General features: G+C 37.0%; 1 long non-coding RNA gene across 4 annotated transcripts in view; it reads right to left on the bottom strand.

Annotated features, from left to right (window-relative positions):
• Positions 1–4,777: 4,777 nt before the first annotated feature.
• The window catches only part of LOC147731584 (uncharacterized), a 793,594-nt gene continuing 792,371 nt past the window's right edge, over positions 4,778–6,000 (bottom strand). For 2 of the 4 annotated variants that reach the window (XR_015308453.1, XR_015308455.1), the window contains one exon: positions 4,778–5,506. This is a non-coding gene — a long non-coding RNA (uncharacterized LOC147731584). The remainder of the gene's footprint in view (positions 5,507–6,000) is intronic. The other 2 variants (XR_015308452.1, XR_015308454.1) reach the window with 1 other exon arrangement.

The following is a 6,000-nucleotide window of genomic DNA, read 5'->3' as shown; positions in this document are numbered from 1 at the left end:
ATATTCATGCATTTTCCAGCAAATGCTCTTAGCCATGTTATCCACTTCCTATTAAATAACATGGCTAAGAACTGCTCAGGGCCCCATGAGGAACGCTTTCCATTTAAAAAGGGAAAAATAACATCAAAGACACTAAAATGCCTTCTAAATATGACCCCAAACAACCTATGAAGCTCTAACAGTACATATCCTGAAATTTAATTGATTTCAAAATTCGTTTTTAAACACAGCATATAAATCAATTGTATACCTGCATTCATGAACAAATGACTAAAAATGTCCTTGAGACACATGAAAGTGTTTTCTGGAATGCCCTAGCACCATTTTTGAGACACTATTAACATGGCTAGGTAACTCCCATAATCAAAATCTAAATTTGCCAAGCGCAAGTGGGAGCGTATTTACAAGACACTTGCCCCAAGAGGAACGCTTTCCATTTAAAAAGGTAAACATAACATCGCAGAAAAGTCAGCGATATTCATGCATTTTCCAGCAAATGCTCTTAGCCATGTTATCCACTTCCTATTAAATAACATGGCTAAGAACTGCTCAGGGCCCCATGAGGAACGCTTTCCATTTAAAAAGGGAAAAATAACATCAAAGACACTAAAATGCCTTCTAAATATGACCCCAAACAACCTATGAAGCTCTAACAGTACATATCCTGAAATTTAATTGATTTCAAAATTCGTTTTTAAACACAGCATATAAATCAATTGTATACCTGCATTCATGAAGAAATGACTAAAAATGTCCTTGAGACACATGAAAGTGTTTTCTGCAATTCCCTAGCACCATTTTTGGGACACTATTAACATGGCTAGGTAACTCCCATAATCAAAATCTAAATTTGCCAAGCACAAGTGGGAGCGTATTTACAAGACACTTGCCCCATGAGGAACACTTTACATTTTAAAAGGAAAACATAACATCTTAGACACTCAAATACCTTATAAATATGGCTCAAAACAACCTATGAAGCTCTAGCAGTACATATCCAGAAATGTAATTGATTTCTTAAATCGTTTTTAAAAGCAACATATCTGTTTCAGCTTACATAACAGACCATGGAATGGGCTCCATGTACCACAATAACTTGTGTTACTGCATGCCAGAATGTTACACCAAATATGCAGTTACAATTTCTCTATGAAACTAATTCTATTACTATATCACTAGAGACAAAACCACATTTTAAAAACACAGTTTTTTTCATCATTTTCTCCTTAAATCATACTATTCTCTATCTAAATTAAATAAATTTTTTCTCACCTTAGCAAATATTTTTTGAGTTTTCAAAACAGTCTAAGAAATACACCAAATTGTCTTCAGCAGAAGAAAAAGGATGCACTCCAAAGGCTGCAGCTATTGAAAGCACAGAAATACAGATGTTCATTTCACATATCTCTCATATTAGCCAATCATACCTCTTCCCTCACTTTTTTCAAATCAAAACCCTTCCCCCCTCTGCCCTGTCTGCCTTGTTTCCATAGCAACCACCTCCTGGAAGACCTCTCATGTTTGCAAATTCACACAACAATGTTTCAATTGAACTCTGAACTCTCAGTGCACCTGCGTATCCAGTGCAATCTTTCATTAAATGTTTCTTCCTTGACCATTCAAATTACATCTTTCAAAGAACACATCCATGCACCCTAACTTTCTGTTTTCAGAAATGGAAATGCACCAATCACTGCTAATGATTCATTAGCATTGAAAACCACAGTTTTTTTTCTTTCCAAACTCCTACTGTTTCAACTGCCCTTTCATTACCACACTTCATCTGACTGCAGAACAACCTTCTCCCACCATGTTTAAGGTCTGGATTGTTGGACATAGTTACATCCACTGGGCTCAAAGGTATGCTGAAAACAGAAATTTACCTAACCTCAATTTACAAGATGTGGAAATTAAGTGGTTGGGCCAAAGAGGATTAAAATGTCACCAATTGATACCATTGGTGAAAACCTTTATGCATTTGCCAAAACCTGACCTGTTAATTGTGCACTGTGGAGGTAATGATTTGGGCACTTTGACAGGGGTAGGTCTGGAAATGCTTTTAAAGGACACCTTTGAGCAATTAATGGCACTTTTTCCTCAAACTGCCTTGGTATATTCCAATATATGCCAAAGACAGAAATGGAGGTGGTCCAACCAATTTTGTCCACAAATTGAGAAAGCGAGGAAGCATGTAAACAAATCTGTTTCAGCTTTCATGAGAGACCATGGAATGGGCTCTCTGTACAACAATAACTTGCGTTACTACATGCAAGATATCTACAGAGGAGATGGAGTTCACTTCTCAGATGAGGGCAACAGAATTTTCATTCTGAATTTAAGACTGTGCATTGGTACCTACTTATAAGTACCTAAATGTACCATAAACCCAAAAGCTCTTCTCAGAGCTACCCTTCATCTGATCACTCACAATTATTATTTTTTTCTAACTTTTTTCATTAATTTTCCACAAAATTCGCTCCCCGGGGCGCTACCCGGTTCGCGAACCGAAAGCTAACCTCGCGGAATTTTTAAAAAAAATGTTTTTTTCCGCACATATAAACCTCCTCAGCCACCCTCAGAAAACCTAGAGGGTCAAGGTAAGTCTACCATGACCCCTTCTACCCATTCTAAACATTATTTGTCCTCCATCTTGTATCTTAATGCGACCGAAACACAAAATGGTGGACTCCCGTGACGCTTAAGGTTCGCGAACCGGGCCGCTTCCCGGAAAGCGGTCCAAAAAAAAGGTGGGAAAGTAATTTACAGAAAAACGACTAGAGTCACTCTCACCAAATATAGATTAGCTCATACTACATAACAATCCCTTTCATTTTCACAAATTTGATTGAAATTCCATTTAGCCATGAAGCCTGTAGACCTCTCTAAGTACCGTGAGGTAAATTACTTCACAAAACACATCTGAAGTGTTGGAATTGACAACCAATGAAAATGTTACTTTCATTTTCTACTTTTATTACCTGACATTTGATTGGTTATATACCTGAATATATATAAAGGAAGAGAAGGAAACACAGCCATTTTGACTACTACTTGTTGTTGTATATATCATTTAGAATATCACTAATAACATCAACTTGTTTCTAAAGGTAAGTTGTTATTTTTAAAACTGAAGTATATTGTGCACTATAAGTAAATATGGTAAACTTTTTCAGATAGTTATATACTATCCCTCTGTAAGAGTTAGACATTGAGAAAGGCTTCTTTATTATAATTATGGACTGATTTAGGTTTCTGTGGTATAATTATGAATTTACTTAGGCTTCTTCACAGGCACTTTTTAATAGTACTACTTCACGCCTGAAACCATACAGTGCCCATAGATTACTTCTCTGTTATAAACTCACAAGTGCCTGTCTGAACTTAAACCCAACAGTGCCCTATCTCTACTGATATATTTATTTTTTATGCAAATTACAGCAATAAAATGGAAGGTGAGCAAAATGTTTCCTTCGAAATTGTTCTGGAGAACAACACAGAAAAAGTTATTGAGGACAATGATGACTCAAATTTCATGGATGAATCACGGGACCATGAATTAGTTCAATGTGTAGAATCTGTGGATCATTTACTGCATTATGATGACGGTCAAATGTTGGAACTTATGTTCACTGAACAAGAACACATATCAGACAGTGAAATGCTAGACGTTGTATTAAATTTTGAAAAACAATCCGAAAAATAAAATTGTATGTAATATTAAAAAATTGTTTGAGTCTTTAATCATTTTTATATGTAATTCATAAACTAGTTAAATGTTAGAAATGTTATTAAATTTTGAAACACAATCACAATAATAAATAATTGCTTAAAAAATAAAAAAATTAAAAAATAATCAACGAAACCAACAAATAATTAACATACAGTATTAGAAAAGTCTTTCATTCTTTTATCCATAAAGTTCGCTGCCCAGAACGCTTTCCGGTTCGCGAACTTGGCGCTTACCACGCAAAAAAAAAATTTTTTTTTTTTTTTTTGGACCCTCCTAGGCCCTTTTAAAACCTCCACATAAAACCTAGGGGGTCAACGAGGATCTACTATGCCCCCTTATGGTAATTTCCCCCTTTGTTTTGGCCTCCTCTTGTCTCTCGATCCTACCGAGAGACAAGATGGCGCCGCTCCGGACTGTTTAGAATGTTGACAGACACCGGAGGGCCAATCAGCTTCGCATCGCAAAGTTCCGATACGCGAAAGGTTCGCTAACCGGATCGCTGCCCGGAGCACTGTTACAGATATATATCTTGATTTAAATGTTAATTTCTCAAAATCCACTGAAGCACATATATTGAGACCTAGCAAAGGCACATCGGGCTAACAGTCCCTACAATTTTGCCAAGTTTCGTGAAAATCCATTCAGCCGTTCGGGCTAAAAGTGAGTCCAACCGCCCTATGGAAATTAACATGGGAAAAACGCGTTTTGGGACCCCCCTTTTTTCTCGGCCCCCCCTTGACGAACCCCCCCCAAATTTCCAGGAGCTGCTCAGAAACAAAATGTGCCATTTTCCTGAAAATTTCAGCCGATTCTGTCCACAAACGCCAAAGTTATTAGACATAGAATTTTCAGAAATCCCATAGGGAAAAAATCCTAACTATATATACCTACTGGCGACCGCCAGTAGGTTATATATATATATATATATATATATATATATATATATATATATATATATATATATATATACAGGTCCACAAACGTAGTAAAACTACGTGAATGCACTCCCCTTGGAAGATCCGGAATTAGGAAATGATTAGCAGAGTGCGCTTTTCCATAAATTCTTGTTTATTCAAAGTGCAGCATCGTGACAGCTCATGGAAACAAAAACCCAACGCGTTTCAGCGAGGAAACTCGCCTTGATCACGGGTAGTATACACATCCAATGAACAGCATTTAAATAAAGTTTCACCTGGTGAGTACAAAATAAACATAAACAAAGGACTCAAAGCTTGTAAATGCGGTGGCCATCTTAGAATGGAGTACATCCATTAGTCACATAGTCCAAAAACATAAGTATCAGATTCAGAAGCACCAAATATTCAAACTATATGGCCAAAATGAGCCTGTGTTGTCACATATGTGTCTTAATAGGTGAATGACTAGAGAGACAACTGCACTTTTCTCAACATAATAACTGTAAATCCCTGAGTTCACATAATTCAATTCCACCTTATAAGAGAATATAATAAGGAATAAGGAAAAACGTCATAGATCACATGTGAACCCCCAGTGAGGGTATAAATTTCATCCAAATTGTTGATCTACCAACAAGCATAATAAGTCTCTATTTGACTGTCAATGGCTTCAATGAGTAGTTCCGCTATCCAGTTTCATAGTTGAATTAGCCGAAAGGTGCCCAATATATACAGTGCCTTACATACTACATATAGAATCCCAAGTGAGTTTATACGTTTAAAGCAGGCATTCGTGTCAATCCAAGTCGAAAACGGCTTAGATGGATGTCTCTCACTGTGCATCATACCCAGTCAGTACCTATAAACAGAAAAGAGGTGCAGGTCAGAATCTATGTCATCTATATCATGCAGTCGCAGTGACTAATGGTTAAAGCCAAGAGTTTTAAAGTAAGTGAGTGACAGTGATGAAACGAAATTACATATACAAAAATAGATTAAAATCAGCAGAAGGCACTCACAAAGCTAAGGGCTAAAATACAGTTGCATTAATATTCATATGCTTAGGCAAAGAGATAGGTGATCAGTACCAGTTAACATTACTCAACAATCCCCTAGATGCCATTTCATTTCCTCCTCCGAATTTAAACCTCTGGGGATCAGGGTGTCGAGCTCAATTATATACCTGTTCTCCATTTGCCTCAATCTACGGATCTTGTCTCCACCTCTCTTCATGGCAGGGAGCTTGTCAATAACGAAGAACTTGAGCAAATTCCTGTTGCTCTTGTGTTGTTCTTCGAAATGACGTGCGATGGGCGAGGTTTGATCCTTGTTCTCAATGGATCTCATGTGTTC

This window comes from Lissotriton vulgaris, chromosome 2_1, assembly GCF_964263255.1.
Source record: "Lissotriton vulgaris chromosome 2_1, aLisVul1.2, whole genome shotgun sequence".
Lineage (NCBI taxonomy): Eukaryota > Metazoa > Chordata > Amphibia > Caudata > Salamandridae > Lissotriton > Lissotriton vulgaris.
Note: the sequence above shows the minus strand (reverse complement) of the source record. Positions and strands in the feature narration are given on the sequence as shown.